Source organism: Trachemys scripta, chromosome 2, assembly GCF_013100865.1.
Source record: "Trachemys scripta elegans isolate TJP31775 chromosome 2, CAS_Tse_1.0, whole genome shotgun sequence".
Classification (NCBI taxonomy): domain Eukaryota; kingdom Metazoa; phylum Chordata; order Testudines; family Emydidae; genus Trachemys; species Trachemys scripta.
In genome coordinates, this window is record NC_048299.1 from 109,230,559 (window position 1) to 109,254,284 (window position 23,726).

The 23,726-nt window shown below is 40.1% G+C and overlaps 1 protein-coding gene across 1 annotated transcript in view; it reads left to right on the top strand.

Annotated features, from left to right (window-relative positions):
- The first annotated feature begins 18,330 nt into the window (after positions 1-18,330).
- The window catches only part of LOC117871741 (poly(rC)-binding protein 3-like), a 185,248-nt gene continuing 179,852 nt past the window's right edge, over positions 18,331-23,726 (top strand). Inside the window, exon 1 of the mRNA XM_034759506.1 lies at positions 18,331-18,533. The gene's annotated coding sequence lies outside the window, so the exon portion shown is untranslated. The remainder of the gene's footprint in view (positions 18,534-23,726) is intronic.

Consider the following 23,726-nt stretch of genomic DNA (forward strand, 5'->3'; position numbering starts at 1 on the left):
GTGGTGCACTGCATCGCTTTGTTCTTGTCCTTCACATCATGGCAAAGCAATATCCAGTGCATTGAAGGCATTTGCTCTTCATTGACATCGCTTCTATTGTGTGATTTATTTTTTTCCCTGTTGGAGAACAATGGTTCATGTAACTGGTCATTTGGAAGATTGATGTTTGTAAAATCGAGGTTGTTATTTAGTTAACAGTTTGATATGCCGGCTACTGTGAGAAATACCCTACCAAAACCAGGCAAGTGGCTACTATACCATGACTGTTAGCTTTACTGTTGTAAGCATTTTATTATGGGCATATTGTTGTATGTCATCTTGTCCTGTAATTTTGACAGATCATCCAAGCTAAGTAAGGTTGAGTCATATATGACTACTTGATGGCAGGCCTGTTATTATTCCTAAGTGCTGCAGGCAGTTATTCATCTCTAGTGAATTAATGAACAACCACAATATTAAGGCCACAATGCTACTGAAGGTGCTGTCTTTTTTCTGAGATCTCAACCAAGGTCCTGACTCTGTTTTCTCAAAGATGGCATTAAAGTGGCATGTAAGCCCAGTGCTACTGGCCAAATTTCAACTCATAATCATCCTTAGTATGTAATTTTTAAAACCATATAACGTATTTTGCTCATGTAAATTTCTCCCATGGGCAGGAGCTCTGCCACTTAGAAATGATTCAATCAGATGGATTTGGGCAGGGAACAAAATTTTACTGGTGATAAAAATCAGCTTCAAAAAAGAACTCCACACAACTATGTTCCTCCAAGATCCAAGTTCCATAGATTCAGCCAAAGTCTATACATCTCTAGCAACCTTTATTTCACTGGGGTGTTCTTAGATTTAAGTTTTTTCGTTTATAAAACTACTTTTTGATATTTAGATGAAAGATGTACTGTATGGCAGCTTTTATTGTTCAGGGATGCAGATTGTTGTATCTTTTGCTCTTTACACAACAAACGTAAGATGAAAGAACCACACAGTGGGGTGCAAATAACCATGTTTACTAATTATACGCATGCAAGGCATAGCTACAAGTATACACTTTTGCTCTGGCAAGTTTCTGTACATAGAACACAGAACCACTAGAGGGCTCACAAACTATTTAAAGGTATATTACACGATTCCTATACACTAGATGAATGTGTTAGTGGACTAATATTTAATGGTTATTATATAATTTGCTGTTGGTTCCAAAGTGGTTCATCTTACAAGACTAATCTGAGAAAAAAATTGAATAAAATAAAAACCTGAAAGCAAGATCGGAATACAGCTTGAACATTTTATAAATGTAGGAGAATGTTGAGTCTAAAATCAAACATGGCTATTCCATTTGGGGCCAATGGGATTTTTGTGTGTGTTATAACAGTGTTTAGAAAACCCTTCAGATGTTTGAAAAATGAAGAAACAAAATAATGGTTATCCTGGTTTTGAATATACAGGTTTTGAATGTCCCTCATTATCCAAGGTAAAGGCTGCTTATTTTAATATAGAGCAAGGAATGCTATTACAAATATAAAATTTGTTAGAAAATAACGGTGTTAGAAGAAGATAAAATCAGAGCAAAGTCTTCTGTTTTTGCTACATGTTAAAATATAGATGGATTGCAGTCAATGTAGTTAAACCGCTTCTCTTCTTTGAGCTTCAGATGTAGGGTGAGATTCTGCAAGCACTCCACATTCAGAACTCCCGTTGGGCCCCAGAATATTAGCTGACAGGCAGTAATAAGGGAAAATGTGTGCTTTTGGTCTCTGCTAAATTTAATTCATCTAATAGCAGTTTTTAAATGAAAATCATTATGGCAAATTATCTCTGTTGTTCTCGTCACCATTTTAGCCATCATATCCTAAGTTAATTAAATGGCATTTTAATGCTGTTTATGTAGTTTTCTTTTAAGTGTACTGTATGACAAAGAGAAAGCAGTGTTGTCAATTTTTAGAACATGTTCAAACCCTCACAAATATGTTAACTTTGAATGAATTTTAAACTGATAGCTTTTTTAATTGGGGGTTCATCATTTTCATTTTCACTTGGCAAACACTGATTCAGGAGAGATGTTCATAGCTTGTATTATGAAATGACCAAATTTTGCATCATGTTTGTCTATTGTCTATAAAAAGAAGTAAATAATTTTTCAAATGTTTTTCCTTACTGTTTATAACAACACTTGAAATTTAATTCTGTTTCCTCCATCATACACTGAATTGTTGGACTGATAATAATCCAACTCATATGTGCAGTGCAGTGGTTTCTCCTTGTTGTTTTGTGTCCTAAATCTTTGTGGTTGCGAGTGCTGTTAAACAGCTGCTGCATTCTCTTCCAGAGGTGACTGCATTGTGATTATTCCATTCCATTTTTATTTTGGTGGTTAATTATTAATAAGTGATTATATAAATATAGCTAGGGAATATATGATGCTGTGATATAGTATGAAAGCGCTGTCAACATGTAGTTGGGATGACTGCATTAATGGGGAAGCCATGAGTGAGCTATACAGATAAATCCCCTAACAAGGATTGTTAAAACTGTTTCACTACACAAATCATTTTGCATACATGTTTTAGAGAGTTTTTATAGAATGTATTGGGACTATTTTTGATTCCCTCTGTCTGAACAGCTAGGTGCCTTAGGGTACATCTACACTACAGCGGGGAGTCGATTTAAGATACGCAAATTCGACGTATTGCAGCCGACTTACCCCGTTGTGAGGACGGCGGCAAAATCGACTTCTGCCGCTTTTTGTCGGCGGCGCTTACTACCACCTCCGCTGGTGGAGTTAGAGCGCCGATTTGGGGATCGATTGTCGCATCCCAACGGAACGCGATAAATCGATCCCCGAGAGGTCGATTTCTACCCGCCGATTCAGGCGGGTAGTATAGACCAGACCTCTGTTACCGTGAGTCCAGCAGTACAGAACTCACAGAGCCCGGGATAAATACCTTACATTTTTATTTGTACAAAAAGCAAGTGTCTATCCAAGGGTCAAGGTAAAAATACAATTCTCATATATTACAAATCTAGTAACAGTGCTAACCCCAAGATCTAGAAATGACTAAACAGACAAAACCAAGGAACACCCTTCCCACCCACCAACAGACCAACCCACACTGTTCTGTCCAATTCCCCAAAACTGGGGGGAACATATGGGCTTTGTGGAGTGCCCTAAAAGTCAACAGATTCTGGCTATTTCAGATTTCTGGCAGAGGTAATGAGTCCCAAAGGTGAAAGTCCCTCACAGAGAATCCCCTGCAAGCAGCCTCCTCTTTTAAACTGAGAGGGTTCCAGCTAATGTGCTTCTTCTAGTTCAGCTGCAGTAGTGTACCATAAGGAGAGTGGAGTCTCTTACATAGATGCATTTAGGCCATTTAGGGCTTTATAGAACAAAACCAAAATCTTAAGCTCCACCTGGAAACCAAGAGGCAGCTGGTGCCAATCATGGACGCAGGCATAATGTGCTCGCAAGATCCCCCACCTAACATGAGCTGTCACATTCACTTTCTCCCCTGATCTGAGAGTAGCCCCATGTACAGAACATTGCAATTATCTAAAAGATATGGATGACAGTAATAAGATCCACATCTTGAAGAAATGGTTGCAACTTGCTAGCCAGACACAGATGGAAAGAAGACCATCCTGGCCTTTGCTGTTCTACTCTTCTTCTTCGTATGATTGATGTAGCTGTAAAGCAACAACTATAATTTTACATTTACATGGTTAAGCCAGATAATTGCCTCTGGAGAGGCAGAGTGTTTTGCTGTGATGCCTCCTTCCGTTTGTGAATCGAGTATTGAGTTGTTATATGTTCCATGGTCTGTTCTGGGTGACCACAGTCGCACACTGGAGAGTCTTTAATTTTCCATTTGTGCAGCAAGTATCCACATTTGCCATGGTTTGTGCAGATGCAGGTTAAGGTTGCCCATGAGCTTCATTGGAGATCGAGGCCAGGGGTCTTCTGTGACAGGTCTTTCACAAGGTGTTTGTGACTTCTTGTGAATTCCATTCAGCTTTCCATGCTACATCATGGTTGAAATTGCTTTGTTGAAGGTTAAATGCATGGGTCCAAAGAGGCTTATGTGACTGTTCAACTAACAGAAGCTAACCAGATGCGTAGATTGCAAACTCAAGTAACAAAAGTTGGACACACATACTCGGTCACAGGGGCAAAGATAGTCTTCACCATATCTTCTGGTTGCTACCCAAGCCATCCAGCATCGCTTTCATTTTGCCTGGATTGAGCTTCAGTTAACTTAGCTCATCTCAGCAAGACACGAGGGGAGGCATTTGATAGTAGTAGCTGCGTTGGATGAGATAGACATAGAGTTGGATGTCATCAGCATACTGAAAGCACAACATTCTATACTTCCTGTGACCAATTGACAGAAGGTTACAGCATTCCCGTGAGTCTGGTATTTATGTTCTAGTTCACCAAAGAGTGCCATGTAAGGTTTCTACTGGAAACTGATCATGCTGATCATCATAATCTTTGTGTAATGGATAATATGTAAGAAGGGGTGTGTGGCGGGCGATATATGAGAGAGGAAACTATGTTCCTAGGCCTTGTAGCTAAAGACAGGTGACCCAGAGATAGCATGCCTTACATCAGGTTCCACCAGACTGAAGGTGGGAGATACTTATCTCCCTGGCTGACCATTGTGTGTTGTGTGTTTTACAATGGAAGTTGATTTGCACACCGAGTGAAATGCTAAGGAAGAGATTGCGGGGGACATCAGAAGGAAAATTAACAGGAAGAGGTGAACAGCCAGGGCAGAGGACCCTGTTTTACAGGTGAAGAACAAAGGACTGGACTAGTATATCTGGAGGAGCAGGAAGATGTCTTGGCATCCTTCATCAAGGGGAAACAAGTTGCCATCAGATTTGATCCCATGAAAGGAGGATCTCAGCCATCTTGGTTGAAAAGTGCTGTGAGAAGGACTTTGGGTAAGCAGTACCTTATAAGGCAAGAGGGGATCTTCTTAGTTGAGTTTAGGCTGTAGAATACAGGATACATGTCATGAATTTATTTTATATGGAAAGCTTTTGTTTTTAATAGTTTTGTTTGCTATCGTATGAATCTCTATTCTTTGTTAAATAAGCTTATATTTGTGTTCTCTATAAACAAATCTAAGTGCTGTGTGTTACACAGCTCTACGTTCTCAAGTGTAACTAGCAAGCTATGGTGTACTGTTTCTTTGAGAACAGCAGGCCTGATCATTCTGAGAGTGTCCCGTGGATAAGTGGCTGGATTCTGCAGGGAGATGTTTGGAGGACTCGGGTTGGAATGTGCCCATTGCTAACCTGCATGAGGAACAGTGGAGCCCTCATGGGCTGAGAGAGAAGCGCTTGTGTTGTCAATGGCTGGGAGAGAAAGTGAGCTGACCCCTGGCAGATACAGACAAGGCTCCCCTCATGCTAAGGGCAAGTGGTAGCAAGGTGTCTCACAACCCTGGGTACCCCTGGGAAGTGTCCTATTTTCTCACTAATCCTTCCAGTTGGCCCTCTACATCTGAATCAGGAATCATGCAAAATCATCCTTTGAGAATGTTTAGTGAGAAGGAATAGAACTGGGAGATGCCCAAGATCAGTTCTGTCCATTCTTGCAGTGGTCTGGGAGTGTCAGAATGATGGAACCAATGGACCAGCTTTTCTATGCTGACTCCACACTAGCAAGAGATTCCCTTACACCGGGGGAATCCTTATCTGCAAGGGTAGTGTAGCTTTGCAATCCTTTTGTACTATTGGAGCTACACAAGGGACTATATTGGGGGACTGGATCTGGTTCTGGATCTGTAAACTGAAAGTGAAAAAGATAGTCTCTTAATATGTTAAGTGAAAACTTAGAATTTGTAGAATGCCAAACCTGTGAAAACACTCTAAAATTGCTATATCTCCTTTTTTCCCCTCCTCTCTTTTCCTTGATTTTCTTCTGTTTCTGATGTCTAATCAGTGAGGATTACTTTATTTTATTTTATTTAAATTTAAGCAATAAAATACACCAGATGTTGGACAAATTAATAATAATCTATCGTTTAACCCCAAAAGTCTTGCAGCATCAATATAAAAAGATCTAACAGTCATGATCCCAAACCACAAGCCATATTAATCTTAGAAAGGTTTCAGAGTAGCAGTCGTGCAAGGCACTAAATTTAGCCGTATAGAGTGGTAATCTTAGGAATGGCTTTGATCGAGTGGGCTGGCGGTACATGTTTTAGACCCTACAGAAATTTGGATTTGGACCTGTATCCAACTGTTATGTTCACATCCAACCTCTCACATCATGATCAACAATGTGACCTCAGATACCTTCAGTCTCTTCCGGGGTACTAGGCGAGGATGCACACAGTCTCCATTACTTTTTTATTTGGATCTTGAGGCCTCGGAAATAGCTATCTGAGCTCCATCCAGATATCCAAGTTATACAGCTTGGTTCTATGGACTATAAATTGATGTTATATGCTGATGACGCCTTTTTATATATATCCAAACTAGAACCCCCAGCCCTCCCATCACTAATTCAAAAATTTATAGTATCTGGTTACAAAATAAATTGGGGAAAGTTGGATCTATTGGAAATCTCCCAGTTGTCATGTAGTCAGCCATTTCTCAATGGCTAAGCCCTGGCACAAATTAAGGACTGGGTTAATACAATAAAAATGAATACTCAGCCTAGGCTCCTCTATATGCTAATCATCCTACCTGTATATAATCCTTCCATTTTGGTATATGAAAGGAGATTTATAAAACAAAAACTGTTACTCTGCTGGTTTTGTGACAACTCTTTTTTTCTAGGAGAAAATCAACAGGTCTTACTGAAGGATTTGGTCTAAATTCAAAGTTTGGTGCAGAGGGAGACCTATTCAGCACCATGTTGCAAAAGTGTCCCATATTCTGGAATTTTTACAAGATGACTTTGATCTCAGGGTGCCGGGTAATACCTTAAAAATGCATCTTCACTGCCAGTAATTTTGAGTGTATCCAGAAAGTCTTCCATTTCCCACCAAAAGGACTTACATTGCTTCATTTCAGAAGTTCAGTTATAGTGTCTTCCTGAGGTGCATTGAGCTCTATCTTTGGATTTGAACATTGTGCTCAATGCCTTAATGCAGGCTCCCTTTGAATCTATGGAATCCGATTCATTGTACTACCTATCAAAATGACCTTTTTGATCGCTGTCACCTCAGCAAGAAGGGTATCGGAGTTGGGAGTTCCATCAACTCATACATCCTGCTGTGTCTTCCACAAATGTACGGTGGTTTCAGAAACGGATCCTAGCTTTATTCCAAAATTAAATTTGATTTTTTTTCATTGACAACAAGAGACGTTAATGCCTTTTTTTTGTCCACATCCTTCTCACCCAAAGGAGACACTATGGCATTTATTGGACTAAGGCAAGCCTTCGAGATTTATCTGAAAGGAGCTGAGAGCTTAAGAAAAAGAATAGCCTTGTTGGTGGTATTTCAGTGAAGGAAAAGATGATCTAAGGCACCTTAAATCATCAGTCTCCCAGTGGATTTGCTGGTACATTGCTGAGGCATATAGAACAAAAGGACTTAATCCTCCATTGGGTACAAGAGCTCACTCAGCCCAAGCAATGGTGGCATCGTGCACTGAAAAAGGGCAGGCCCCTCACAAAGAAATCTGTAAAGCTGCAACTTGGTCATCCCTGCATACATTTACCAAGTTTTATAAGGTAGATAGTCTTCAGCTGATTCAGTCTTTGGTAGGTGGGTCCTGCATGTTGTGGCAATTTCTTGGCATAAGGGAATCCTTTCTCTCAGTGATGTAAATTTGTTCCCTCCCTTCTTTTCTGGGAAAATCCCACACTGAGGATTTGTGGTTGTGTACCTGAAAACTTCCCCATCCTTAAAGGAATAGGACCACAGATCCAGCCCTCTCTGAGAATACAAGGGAGATCTCTTTCATTATGGTGAAGTTCTCTGCTCTACAGGAGTTAAAACCTTTCTTGTGGATTATAATGTTTCTCATTGACTGTGTTTTTCCAAGGTGCTGATGCAGCATAAGATTCTTTTTTTGTTTCACGGACAGAGGCGCTAGCTTTTGAAGCATCTTGTAACTGAGGGGTTGGAGGCTAGTCCCTCATCAGCCATCCAGTCAGCTTTAATTCTGCCCTCTACAGCTACAGATGAATGGCAACCCACACTGAGGCTCTGTGGACCTATTCATTCTCCAAGTCTCAGGTTGTTATGTGCTCCAGAGTGTATGAGCACCTCACAGTCTTTAATATATTTACCCTCACATCACCCCTGGGAGGTAAGGAAGTACTATCATCCCTACTTTACAGATGGGGAACCGAGGCATAGAAAGACAGAGGCTTGCCCCAGGTTGCTCAGGAAGTCTGTGGTACAGTAGGGAGTTGAACCCCAGTCTACTGGCTAATCACTGGAGTATTTTTCCTCTCTATAATGTTCAAAACATTTTTAAAGGAATGGAATAAAATATGCTGTGGAATTGGGGATAAAAATTCACCTAGGACTAGACTTGGCTGGGTATCCTTTTCCTGATTTTGTCTATCTTATGTTGAACAGAATTCTCTTTCCTGGTCTCCTACTGTCAGTTTTTTCCTGTGGCTGCACCTATGCCAGTGAATCTGGCCCAATGTGTTCTCTGATTTGTCAAAGAATGCTCCAAGAAAAGTAGCTTTATAAGGTTTTGATAGCTCTGACTTGAAACGCCAATATTTACCTAAATTCAAGTATTGCCTGCTGACATCAATACAATGTGTGTTTTGATGGTACTGTACAAGGAGAAACTGCCAATATAAACTTCAAAGCTTTTCCTATTTTTAGATTTATTAACTCTACAGTTCTTCAGTAGCTTCCTGATCACACATTAGTCAAAGTCTGCAGTGACACAATGATAGCTCTCTCATTGCACCAGCATATTGAACTGTCTACCACCAGCCTTTGCATCAAGAATTTCCTTACATTCCTACTCTCCCATAGAGGAATTGAAGAGCAGAATGAGCATATTGAGAAGAGAAAGAGCAGCATATTAAAAGATGTGATCATTTTAGGCAAGATAGCTTCTTTTTCTGAGAATGAGATTATATTGATTTCTCTGGTGAAGGAATTAAAATTGACTTGAGGGGGATTTCTTTCATATGCTTAGGGTTTTTTAAAAGCCATATGGCCCTTGTCAGAGTTGCTGTAACTGCTGAAGACAATATTTGCTGAAGTTTTAGGAATACAGAAGATCCAAAGTTAAGTTGAACTCTATCTTTCCAGCAGGAGAACTGGCTGAGCAGAAAAACATTTTGCTTTATGGAGGCTAGACTATAAAAGCCATACATAACTGTAATAGTCTTAAATGATGAATAGTATTGTGCTATTATTCATATTCAGAAATGCAGCTAGTGTCCTTGGTCTACATTTTGTGTGAGCTATGCTAATTTTTTTTGTTTCAAAATACAGATGAACGTGATCAGCATTTTGTTTTCTAACCCCATGCTAAACCTTCACTGGAGCTTTTTAATCTTTCTGAAAGCTGACAGTATTTGTCCTGCAACTGTTCCTCATTTTTATGTAGCTACTTTGCATATCTATATAATAAATAAAAACTAAAATATTTTCTCCCTTTTGACCCAAGCAGTTAGCCAATATTTGGGGTCTTGCAGGTTATTTCCATTCAGAGGAGAAATTGATGATAGTCAGGTATCTTTGATTATTTACAATCCTGTTTATTTACAAAGAAAGTACACAAAGTGCTCTTTCCCTAAACACAGTAGGAATCAAACATCACACAGCTTTCTTTTATCACCGTTCCAAACCTCTTTCCAACCAGCACTCTACCCAAAGGCTCTGTCTCTTAGCTTTTTCTCAGGGCCACACTACAAGTGCTCTTCTGGCTGGCTGTCAGGCTTCCTTGCTGCCTTTTCTGTGATCTTCTGTGGTGTTTCTGTTGCTTCTTTCACACATACATAGCTCCATCCAGCAACACACAGCGCCCTATATTTGCATTCAGACTCCAGGGGAAAATCTCTCAGTACCTACTTCTGCCTTGCATGGGAGCCTGCGTTTTGAGCAGTGGCTCCTATTTTTTCAGCTGTCTATTCCATAAAGGAGCTTAATTGCTCTTTACATTTATTCTGACCAAAAAAAAGGCATCCGTTAAAAGGCATCCATGAGCTTTACAAGGTTTCACCCAACCTCCAGCTTAACAATATTTATGTATTTGAAATATTAGGAAAATAGAATATTAAGGGCAAAAAGCATCTCTCCTTTGAACTCTGAGAGGAGAGAATGGTGAGTGATTTTGAATTATTTTTAGCTCTGTAGCTAGCAGTGAATAAATACATTATTTAGACCTTTTACCAAAAACACAGTAATTTATTCTTCGTACCAGTCAACCAGCAACACCTTCTTACACCCACTAGCACAGTTAGTCACTTCTTTTGTAGATCTTTACAAACAAGCTAACCCAATATTCAAATATAATTGAGACAAACTCGTATGCTTCTCTACAGTCAGGAAAAATCAGCTGTTACCTTAATGCTAACAGGCAAAAATAACTTCTGGGCCTGACTCTGCTCCTTGGAGTTAGAGGCTAATCATTTTTCTCAGAAGGTATTTTGCTCTTTTAAGCTCTTATGAAATGGACAATATCCATTGTCCTTTGTAGCGATAGTCTGTCTGTACATACTGTTTGAGGGGTCTGTCTGTTTTGGAGCCTAACTCCTCTGTGACCTTTCTATGTGCCTCACTTGGTGTAAAGGCTGTTCCTTCTGAGCCAGCCAGGAGCCAGGCAGGGAGTCTCTCCCTCTATGAAAATTATACCCCAGTAAAAAACTTCCCCCTGTCTTTACCTCATCTTGGATCCAGCATGTGTCTGTTTCCCTGCTGACACAGTGTCCTTCTGCAGAGCGAAATTCACCCCATCCAGAGGGCCAGCACAACGGCCTATGTACCACTTCTCAAAATAGGGTTTACTTGTGATTTCGTTGGTGCAGTAGGCCTTGTGCTGGCTGTCTCAGGAATTTCAGGCCAGCAAAGCGGACACATTAGCTTTGTACGATAATGACATTGGGATTCTCCAAGGAGTAGCCTACACCTCTGACATGCAGGAGAGTTATTTTTATTCTGATGAAACTGCCATCAGTGGGGAAGAATGTGTAAGAGGCCATGGCTGAATATTAATTTTGGGCTCTTCCCCCAGACAGAAGATCTGTTCTTGAGGTCAGTATGAGGGAGTCATTTGCCTCTCTCCTCTGCAGTATTTGTGGAGAAGCAAATGGGTAGTCACTGACCCCAGGAACAAATCTGCCAATTATGAAAAGGCACTAAAGTGGCCTTCAGAAGCTGAGTTTTTTGGGAATTGGCCACTGATGGAGTCCTTCCCTCTCACCTCAACTTATTAATTTAAAAAATGTATAAAAAATACCCTGGGTGATTCATAGCCAAATGACCCCTATTTTATTCTATAGAGGTTCTTCTACTGCCCTGATCACCATGAGGGCCTTCCAAGAGTGCATTAAGCAACATAATTAACATCTGGCATATGTGATTTTGTTCCCTTTTATCCTCTCCCCAAAGAGAGAATTGTGTGCAGTGGAATGTTTTTATTTTAATAAATATGTACATGTTGCTCTATGGTTATATTAGAGAAGGCCAGATTGAAGTAGTATCCCTCGTCCTTGGAGCAGAAGGTGATGAGGTTTTTGATGGTCCTTGGTTTCTGTGTGAGTTTGTTCCACAGTCATAGATCGACTCCCAAGAAAGCCCTGTCTCCTGCACAGAAAAGCTTTAGCCTGAGAAAGTTCCATTGTGCCTAAGGAGTGCAGCTGTTGACCCTGGCCCTCATCCCACAACTTTAGTCTTCTAGATAATCTGGGCCTACCCCATTGAACGCCTTGAAGATAACCATCGCCATGCCTGCCTGTCCTCCTCCCTGTTCAAACGCAGTCCTACAGGAGAATGAGCTTAGCACTCAAGTTAACAACCATTTCCATCAGCACTACAAGAAAAGAGCAAAGACAATCATATAATTAGACCACAAGATCTGGGAAGCTCATTTCCCTGCCTTTTTCTCTTGCGGTGGCTTCGCAACTTGCAGCTGTAGTGGTGACTTTTAAAAAAAAAATTGTCTTATGGCTTGTCATGGCAAATAGACCTATAGAATAGGTGCCTTCTCTACAGCTAGGACCAACAACCTCCCAGGGCTTTTGCAATTTCCAAATTATGGTCACTTTCTGCTGAACAGGGCCTTTAATTGCTTACTTAATGCATCAATATGCTTTATGACTTAATTGCCATGCATGTGCGGTTTTGTGTTGCAACCTTCATGCTGTTCATATCCAGTGAACTTGATTATCCTTGGTTTTTGGAGAACTATGCTTTTTAAAGCGCTACCCATTCAACAGAAGCTTGCTCAAACTGTCTACTGATTTATCTATTCAACTGAACATAGGCCATTAAAACAGAGTACTGAATATGCTTGTGCTTTAGACAAAGATTAGACTTTATTTTCAAAGTTTGAATAGTTTTTATTCTGGTGCATGTTGCTGCTGTATTTGCTGAGCTTGATCCAAAAGAATCAAAGCACGTGGTTAAAGCAAAGAGTGGCATGTGGTTCATGAACCCCATAATTAGTTCCTCTTCCTAGCTCCAAGCAGTAATTAAATCTGCCACTTCTGCTCTGCTGATTCATTTATTTAGCTATTTAATTGCTCAACTGAATACGTCTTTATCTCCGGAACTGCAACATTTTATTCAGACAAAGAAATAGCATAATCCATTTTTTTCCAAGATCAGGGACGTGTAAAAGAAAAGAGCATTAATACTACATGATTTGGTGGTGGTGTCACTTTTCACTTATCAAATAAAACAGTGTTTAAGGGAAAACTTCAACTGATGCTTAAGGATAGCTTTCCATATATAGGTTTGTTTCCTCTAAGAGCTCATTATGTCAAACTTTGAATCCTAATACATCTATTCCAAGTTGCGATCAGGGTCATGAGTTAAACAGAGGAGCTCTCAGGGAATAATAGCAATAATTATATGTAAAACAGGAAATCCAGCCGCTACTCTATTGGCAGCAGATTTTTATCAACATTTTTAAAATGTAGATGCACAGCACACTGAACAGTAACTTTCCTATAGAAAGCTCCTTTTGGGTATATTTCTGATGAGTATATGATTTATGTCCATGATGTCTTTGTCAGATTCATCGACGGGTCCTGCAGTTGGGTCTATAAAGCACACAGTCTTGAGTACGTTCAAGCTTACTAAAGAGAGTCCTTGTACCATGAGGGGGCACATTTCCATAGGTGCAGTTTTCCTCACTGTGTATTTTTAGCATCCTTTGAAGGACATCACTTTTATCCACAGTTTGCAAAAATGGATGGGTTTGGAGAAGCAGTTTGTAAAACAGTAAGGTCCAAACAAAACTCTTACTGACAATCAGTTTGAGAAGAAACCTGCTTTGGAAGTTGGAAAAAAAATTAGTAACCCTTTTTAATTGTCATGTCTTTGTTCCGTCTGTCTGTCTAAAGTTTTATACCATGCACGTCACTGTTGTCTGAGTCTATTTCACTCTATTAGATTAATATTTATATTGGACTTCTTGCTGTTCTCTTACCAAGTTAGTAGTGTTCAAAACTGTGCAGCTCTCTAGGTAAATCATTGTTTTCCCAGGTAAACTCGTTATTTAAAATTGTTCACCAGTTACCACTGGGGTAAAGGTTTTTTACTTGTATGAAGCTTTTGTTCAGCTCTTAGTAACTCGACGAGAGTTTTACCTGGATAAGGACTTTAGGACTTGGCCCAAAGATACTTACATTGCACTGTTTTTATTGTTATGCTTTTGCGTGAGCCTTCATTAAACAAATAACAACGGTTTTCTGACCCTGCAAAAACTTGAAATCTGGCAAGCAGCTCTGTCCTTACAGGATTGTCTCATCTTTTTCTCATAGAAATAGAGGGCTGGAAGGGACCTCAAGATGTCAAGTCCAGCCCCCTGTACTGTGGCAGGGCCAAGTAAACTTAGACCATCCCTAAGGGATATTTGTCCAACTTGTTTTAAAAAGCTCCCAATGAAGGGGACTCTATGATCTCCCTTGGAAGCCTATTCCAGAGTTTAACTACCCTTCGAGTTAGAAATGTTTTTCCTTATATCTAACCTAAATCTCCCTTGCTGAAGGTTAAGCCCATTACTTCTTGTCCTACCATCAGTGGACATGTAGAGCAGTGGATCACCATTTTTTTTATAACAGCCCTTAACATATTGGAAGACTGTTATCGGGTCCCCCTCAGTCGTCTTTTCTAAAAAGTAAACATGCCCAGTTTTTAACCTTTCCTCATAACTCATTTTTGTTGCTGTCCTCTGGACTCTTTCAAATTTGTCCACATCTTTCCAAAAGTGCGGTGCCCAGAATTGGACACAGTACTTCAACTGACGCCTCACCAGCGACAAATAGAACAATTACCTCCTGTGTCTTATTATATACAACACTACTGTTAATACACCCCAGAATCATATTAGCCTTTTTTGCAGCTGCATCACATCAAGCAATTATACTCAGTTTCTGGTCCCCCATCACCGTCAGATCCTTTTCAGCAGTACTACTACCTAGACAGTTATTCCCCATTTTGTAGTTATGCATTTGGTTTTTCCTTCCCAAGGGAATTACTTTGCACTTGTCTTTATTGAATTCAGACCAGTTCTCCAATTTGTCACGGTCATTTTGAATGTTAAAACTGTCCTCTAAAGTACTTGCAGCCCTTCCCAGCTTGGTGTCATTCGCAAAGTTTACAAGCATAATCTCTACTTCATTATCCAAGTCATTAGTGAAAATATTGAATAGTACTGGACCCAAGACTGACCCCTGCGGGAACCCACTAGATACACTCTCCCAATTTGACAGCAAACCATTGATAACTACTCTGAATGCAGTCTTTCAACCAGTGTGCACCCACTGTATAATAATTTAATCCAGACCACATTTCCCTAATTTACTTATGAGAGTGTCATGTGGAACTGTGTCAAAGCCTTCCTAAAATCAAGGTATATCATATATACTGCTTCCTCCTATCCACTAGGTCAGTAACCCTATTAAAGAAGGAAATTAAGCTGGTTTGGCATGATTTGTTCTTGACAAATCCATGCTGATTATTCCTTATAACCCTATTATCTTCCACGTCCTTACAAATTGATTGTTTAATAATTTGCTTCAGTATCTTTCCAGGTATTGAAGTTAGGCTAACTGGTCTATAATTCCCCAGGTTCTCCTTGTTTCCCTTTCTAAAGATAGGTACTATGATTGCCCTTTTCCAGTCTTCTGGGACCTCTCCCATCCTCCGGGAGTTCTCAAAGATAATTGCTAATGGCTCTGAGATTGCTGCAGTTAGTTCCTTAAGTACCCTAGGATGAATTTAATCAGGCTCTGCCACCTTGAATGCATCTAATTTATCTAAATATTCTTTAACCTGTTTTTTCCCTATTTTGGCTTGCATTCCTTCCCCCCAGTTGTTAATATTAATTGTGTTGACTATCTGGTCATCATTAACATTTTTAATGAAGACTGAAGCAAAATTGGCATTAAGCATTTTAGCTTTCTTGATGTCATTAGTTATTAACTCTCCTTCCCCTCTTAATAGAGGACCTATGCTTTCCTTTGTTTTTCTCCTGCTCCTAATGTATTTAAAGAACCTCTTATTACCTTTTATGTCCCTTGCTAGGTGTAACTCAGGGTCCCTTAGCCTTTCTGATTTTGTCCCTACATACTTGTGCTGTTCTTTTATACTCCTTATCAATTTGATCATGTTTCCACTTTTTGTAGGATTCCTTTTTGATTTTCAGGTAATTATAGAGCTCCTGATGGAGCCATATTGGCCTCTTACTATTCTTCCGGTCTTTCCTTTGCGTTTGGAATAGATTGTAGTTGTGCCTTTTAATATTGTCTCTGTGAGGAACTGGCAACTCTTCTGAACTTCTTTATTCCTTAAATTTTCTTCCCAGAGGACCTTCCCTACCCAGGGCCGCCGAGAGCGGGTTCGGGCCCCGGTAAAAAAAAATTTTTTTGGGCCCCCCAGCATGGGCAGACCAGCTAAATAGAGCCAGCGAGAGGTGGGTGGGGGAAGCCAGTCCCAGAATTTTTTTGGGCCCCCCGGCAAGCACGGACCAGCTAAACAGGGCTGACGAGAGCGAGGTTGGAGGGGGAAGCTGGGCCCTGGGCCCCCTTCCGGACCGCTGGGCCCTGGTAATTTGTACTGGCTTCCCCCCGCTTCTGGGCCCTTTCCCTAGCAGTTCTCTGAGTTTGTCAAGTCTGCTTTTTTGAAGTACATTGTCCTTATTCTTTGCTCTCACTCCTTTCCTTTCCTTAGAATCGTGAAATCTATCGTTTCATGGTCACTGTCACCCAAATTGCCTTTCACTTTCAGATTCGCTACCAATTCCTCCCCGTTGATCAAAGGATTTTGTATCAGATTTATCTAAATCTCAAGCTTTTTAGATGTATTTCTTGAATCAAACTAAAAGTTCATCCATCACTATGCACATAGGCTCTGTCTTCTATTTTTCCCGAAGGGTGTTCCACCCGCGCTCCACCCAAGACCCCCCCCACCCCCACTCTGCCTCTTCCCGCCCCTGATCTGCCCCTTCCCCCACGCCTCACCCTCACTCCAGCCCCGGAGCACCCACAGAGTCGGCGCCTATAACTGTGCTCAGTGCACTACCCCCAATTTCTTATGGCTTGTCTGCATGGTGGAGAAATGCACCAGACCCTTGCTGGTGCGTACTAAAGGTTCCCTAATGAGTTTAACGTAGATGTTTCAAATGACACTATGTTAAAGCACACCAGCAGGGTCTTCACGGACCAATTAATGTGCAACACACTTTAGAAATCATACCCCCCTAGAGTGCACTACTGCCACTGTTTAGACAAGCCCTTTGAGTCTATTTTTTTTTTTTTTTTAAAAGAACTAAGATATCCATCTTGGATGATAACCATAACAAGTAAACCATCTCAGACCCACATATAAAGCATTTTAATAAAAAGAAGCACTTTTCATTGTGGAAGTACATGTGCAATGTAGTACCGGGGAATAAAATGTTTTCCATTTGCTTTCAACAGAAATTTGGTGCACAATATTTATCACAGCAATGCAGGAATCTTTTCAAATGGTTTTTATCCCTGCTCTAGTATCATGCCAGGGCTTTATGTTAGTGTGTAAATTATAGAATTACATATTATGCACAGATGTATGAATACACTGACGTGATAGATGGAGAGATAAATAGATCACCCACCTGATCACCCTTTAAACATTTTTCACATTTAGGAGTATCTGTGGTAGGAAATAGGGAATTGTTACTACACACTTCCCCTCAGATTAACCTAGCTATTGTCATCCTACCATCAACAGGCTGGAAATTGCTATCCTTCAGGCACTGCTGGGTTTACAAGTAGTAGAATGCAATTGAAACCACTCCCTTTTCCTCCCCTCCCCTCCCCTCCCCTTACCACAGCAAGCATTGCCCAGCAACTTGTAGCAAGCAGCTGTCATCAGCCACAATGGGAACTGGATGTTTGCAAAGTAATGTACGTGCTTTAGATCTGGTCACTGTATAGTGAGCCACTTTGCTAAATCCCTTTTTGTAATCTGTAATTTGGTTTTAAGTCCCATTATCCAGCAATACAGTTAAAAACCTAAGGCTGGAATTTGATCTCACATACACCGGTGTAGCTCTAGTGTGGCAGTGAAGTCAGTGGAGTTACACTAGTGCGAGTGGGATGAGATTCAGGCCCTGAATCCTGGGAGCAAACATACAACAGTGTATGTAGTTTATTAGCACAGTAATAACTTTATGTAGGTGACTCTCTTATTAATATGTTCAAGCTATGGAAAACCTGTCATTTTTGACATGACATAACCAACTGTAACTGTGGAAGACGGGGCCACAGATGATGCGAGTTATATAGTACCTACACAAGAAAACTAATGGAGACATAGCATTCTATAACTAGAAATGTATAACTTCGATAGCATGTTGATATGTCCCATGCTTTGGTGGGTTTTGTTTTTAATCTCTGTGCATTTATTTCTCTGTACTCGTGCTGTACACTGAGAGAGTCTTTACAGTTTTATCACATTAGAATGTGACATTCCTGGCCTTGACAGTGCTTTTGTTTGGATATTTATAGCAGCTTCTGGTCATTGTTGAGCAAAGGAGATTGCCCTGCCCTCTGGCCCTTTCTTAAGCAGATTTTGGGCAGAAGCTCCTCTCATGTGGCACTAATTGAAATGATTGGTGGAGGGGTGTGGTGAGCTCACTGTGCCTGACTCTGGCTTATCTGCCAGGGGCTAAGCCAGGGGAGAGGAGAGGGAGGGGGGGGAAAAAAAAAAAAAGGCAAAGCTTTGCCTCATTCCAGTAGGGCTCAGGGCTCCCGGCCATCTGTCCACCCTTGGAATCAGAAGACAAATAGAGGGACCACACTCACTATAACTGTGCAGAAGGAAATTGTTCGGAAAGTCTGGCTGAGCTTTGCATTTGAAGTGCGGGCTTTGAGAGCAGCTCAGCAGGTCAGTACTTCTACCAGTCAGATTTATTTGTTCAGATGATGTAGAGGGGTTTAGCTGAAAATCTTTAGTATTAGAAATGGTATGTTATTTTCAGGAGTTAGATTGCAATTGAAGGACATGTTTCTTTGAAGCTTGAAGACTGGAACTCAGCTTGCTCTATTTGCTGTCCCATATGCATTATGATTCTGATCAGAGTTTTGTTTATCTAGCTGACTATTACTGGTGACATCCGAATGGCTAGGGCAGCCTAACAATGGGCAAATCTTTAAAAGATTTAAGCTAACAAGTTGCTTTAAAAGTGATTTTGTATGGAGATGTTTTTATGTGTGTGACTTATCTTATCTGTTTTATGTGTGTGACTTATCTGGACAAGTGTGCTACATTAAAATATGTATTAGGGATTGTCATTGGAAATATGTGCGCTTCATTTTGTTGAGTAACTCAGCCTGAGTCTTCAGCTTGAGGATTTAAATGCTTTAACATCATTTAGAGCCCCCTCCCCCCCAAAATAATAGTTTGTTGTAAGTTTAATGTGAAATGGGGAAAGGCAAGAGCAAGCTATTCACTATGAAAACCACAAGCTGTAGTGGTATGATTAGAAAGGCAGAGGCTAAGAAGTTTTTGACATACTGTAAACTGGCATTACAGTAAAAAATCAAGTGAATTGTAATATTTTTCTCATGGAGGGAGGTTTCATCATTTGAAGTTACATGAACATGTTTAATATGTCATTCCAATGTCTTGTTTTTTTTTTACCTTACTAATGAATGAACCTAAGTAAACAACTGTATAGTCTAATGCTGTACATTGCACGAGAGATAAAGAAAAAGTACAACTTCTTACTTCATATTTCTTTTACTTAAGGAAAATTCAGTATTATTCAGAAAATTAACAAAAATATTATTATAATGGTAATAAAATCATCTTAGGTCTCTGGATTTTTTTAAAGTCAAAATATTATGTTTAGGGTGGAAAAACTGTACAGTTAAGCCTAACTACATATAAATTCATGTGACACATCTGTTATATAATTTCATATAACCATCTTGAGGATCTGAATTATTTTAATGCTTTATATTTAAACAGTCCTGTTATGTTTAAATATATCCATATGACTTATGTTTATATTTCTGAAGATAGTTTATTTGATCTGTTTCCCAATTATCATTTTTTACAATATGTATTAACTGAATAGTTAATAGCCGCATGCTCTAGTGTAAAATTACAGTCAACAAAATCAAGTCGCAGCAGGAAATTATTTCAATCACTGTGCATGCATGCCTTCAAATTAAAAAAAGAAATATGAATTATGTTATTACAAAATTAGCCCTTTGTCAGACCCAGGTATTTCGCTTATTTCCTCCTTTATATGAAGTTTTTAGAAGTGAAACGATAGTGAAAAATGGAGTCAAGTAACTGGTAATCCATTTGTCCACTGCTTTTCTCCATGCCTGGTGCAAAGTTCCAGTGCTGTCACTGGATTATTCAAAATGGATTCTAAGAACCAACCATACCAAAGCTAGGCAAGTGCTTAATAAAAGGTTTATGGATAGTTATGATGGATACTTGCCGTTTATTTTTAAAATACCTTTTAGGGAAGCAGCTGTTGTATTAAAAAAAAAAAATCTAGTCAGAGAAAAACATGAAAACATGTTGAGGAGTAATGACACAGCTTTAGTAAAGGTACATGAAGAATATCGATAGCAGTTTTACAAGTTGATATAGCGGGTGCACTATGAAAGAAGATCCCCTGTATATCTATCATCCCAATCCACAAATATGTCATAAAATAAGTATTCAGGTGGATGTATTTCTTGTCTGGACCAATGCTGTTCCTTATAATTGACCTCTTATTCATCACATTATGAACTTTTTCATAATGTTAAAATCAATAGCTAGTAGTTCCCCTCAAGAACTCTATTTTAACACTCAGCATACTGTATGTGGTGATAATGCAATGAGATATGAGTGTATTAAATGTTTATTCTTAAGTGAATGAACATATTTTTTTTGTCATTTAAAGAAGCTAAAACCCCAACAAGTGCACCGCTAGTGATATTAGCAAGAAAAATAGTAACATAAGAAAGCATCATTATTTTAAAACGGCCTCACAGTAGTCATGTTGGTAATATTCTTAGTGCATAATGTCTGTTTCATACCCTGAATGAAAGATTTGATTTTCTTTCAGGTAGTTTATAATTTTTAATTTTAGTGCATTATTGATTGCCATAGGGCTAGATCCTTTTTACTCAGTTCTTATGCCCACAAAGATTTGTCTGAAGAAGGATTTGAGTTATAAACTGAGTCAGGGCTTCAGGATGGGGCCCACGCTATTCAGAATTCCATTTACGATTAGGCCTTTGTGAGGGGATTTGTGTTTGACATTAATTAGAACTGATTTGGCTGATATTTTTAATATGAAATTTCACAACACTGGCTTGGTAGTTGAATAATATACAGATAAAGTTTTGAACACTTTGTCAGTGTCCCCTGCAAATTATGAGGCATATTCTGTTACCCTGCATTTGGTGTAGTCATTCACACCTTTGAAAATTAGGTACAAAAAATTACTATACCTGAATGGTAGTGATTTGTACCCAGGTTGCCCTCACTTTGCCCTTGTATAAATGACTTCACATGGTGCAGCGCAGGAGTGAATCAGGCCCTCCATCTTTCCTAAGGACCAGACTCTTATGGCAGGGAAAGACAGCAGCAAGCTTCCTCCATGCTGCACGTAGCATGGCAGAGAAGACACCTCTCTACAGTGTGGGAGGCTTCCAAAGCTACCAGGGAACATGGCTGGGGCCAAGTGGCTGTGGGTGCATGGGACACTTGCTTGGAGAAGAGGGTCTTCAGAAGCTGGGAGGAAGGGCAGGCATATTAGGCCTCAACACGCACTGGTGAGAAGTTGTAGGAGGAAGGTTGCTAGTCAGAGTGAGGGGTAATGACAGGTTTTGGCAACTAAGGGTGGTCAGGATGAAGGGCTGTTGAGTGCTATTGTGGGAGGTTTCTGTAGCTGGGAGGGAAGTCTGCTATGGGTTCTTTTTGGACTATTATTGCATAAAGGATCCAGATCTGGGAAGTGAGGATCAGGATGCTTGTCATCAAGGGCAGAGGGAGGGATTGGCAGCGGAGGGGGAGGCAGATCAGATGTAACAATTACAAGGTGGGTGCAGGGGGAGGGTTCTGCAACTAGGAGGCGTGAGATTCTGAATAACCTTCAGAGGTCTCTATTACGTATATGAAAGCAGCAAAGCAAATGATTATAAACATCGAAAGATAGCAACTGCACTAATTACAAACCACGTTGAAGTCTAAAAATAAACTAAAATAGCAGTTTTTAGCGCTGCAGATTCATTGTGAGTGCCTATCAAAATAAAGTATTTCGGTAATTATATTTTGCTGTAAATTCTAATAACGCTTTCTGGCAGGAACATGTAGAATGCACAGAAATATAGTTGCACAGAATTTTTAAGACAATGTTATTGTTTTTTAAATTCAAATCTATCATATTAATAACTGCGTTTTGCCACTTCCGTTTGCTAAGCAACAGTTGCACTTTGTTGCTTATGAAGCACCAAAGGAAAGAATGAATCCACGGCAGAAGCAAGAGCTTATGTGAAGTTCATGAACAGCAGCAGAAAGATTGAATAATGAGTTCTGTAAATTTTGTTCCTTAAATATTTTAATGTAACTGGGATATTTTTCTGTGCTGGCTGCTGTCAGTGATAGAAGTATCAACAGGAGAAAAATGGGTCACTTGGGTTTTAGCATTAAGCAGCAAATCCAGGGTCAATAGGATTTAGTTGAGATGTTAAGGTTTATTCAATACATTTAGTTAATGAATGGGGGAAGGAGGGGGGAAAAAAGTTTGTGGCACGATTGGTGGAGGGGACAGAATGGCCTCCTGCCAAGTAGTACATCCTGCTGTAATTCTTCCTGATTGATAGATATTCCATAGGACAAAAAAGGAGCTGAGTGATGGGGATTTTAATTAAAAAATACCAGCACTAAAGCCAGCCTTTTTTGGATTAAAATTCAGCAGAAATACTTTGTAACAGACATCCATCTAGTATGAGGGCCTGTTTTGTTTTGTGTTTTGTTTTATTTATTAATGTTAACCTTTAACTGAGGGCAGTGGTGCTGGTAGAATTTTTATAGTGTGTGTGGGGGTTCTGAAAGCCATTGAGCAAAATTGTAAACCTTGTATAGGATGGAAACCACTTCCAGCCAGGGGGTGCTGCCGCACTCCCAGCACCCCTAGTTCCAGAACACTGTCTGAAGGGAAAAAACTATAATGTGTTTAAGCACCTAGACACTGCCTATAAGATATGAAAATACTCAGAGCCTTCACTTATGAAACCCAGTCAATAAGAAATGTTTGATTCAGCCACAGTAAATCATGTTTGGGTCAATTAATTCCCATGTTAATATAATGCAAACTTCCTGCCAAAGAAAGTCATAATCTCTTCAATATGAACAGCCTGAATTGTATTAACCTGGACACTGAAACCTCTATGTTCTGTCAAACATTTCCGTACATATTCTTAGGCATTTTGATTTGGGTTCAACTCCCCCAAATCCTCCTAATAGAGTGGCCAGTTTTATAAATCAGTGCAATAAGTACATTGGGGCCTGTTTTTAAAGATAAAAAGCTTTTATTTAAATTTAAAAGAAAATTTTGCTGAATAATTTTGTTCCTAATGGGCCCATTTATATATTTTTTCACTCTGTCCCTATTCGGGCAAAACTCCAACTGAAATCAGACTTTTTCCCAAGGCTAGAGAGGACATTTAGATTTTGCTGAACTTTCCTTCTATAGCTACCCCCTCAGAGATTTGGACTGGACTTCTCAGCCAGCCCTGGGAGTTTGTCTGACTAAAGACCCAATAAAACCAGCAAGACTTGGTGCACTGACTTCAATAGACATGTCCTTGAGGAAGTAGTAGGCAAGGACCATAGGATTTGACCATACCACAAGCTACTGGCAGGCTTCAGAGTAGGGTTACCATATTTTGTGCCTCCCAAAGGAGGACACTCCACGGGGCCCCGCCCCCTCCCCACCTCCACCCCCTCCCCTGCTTCCCGCGAACATTTGAGTCGCGGGAAGCCTGAAGCAGGTAAGGGGGAATGTGGGGGGAGGAAGCGCGGCCCAGGCTGGCCCCGGCCCTGGGGTGCCGGCCCTGGCCCCGG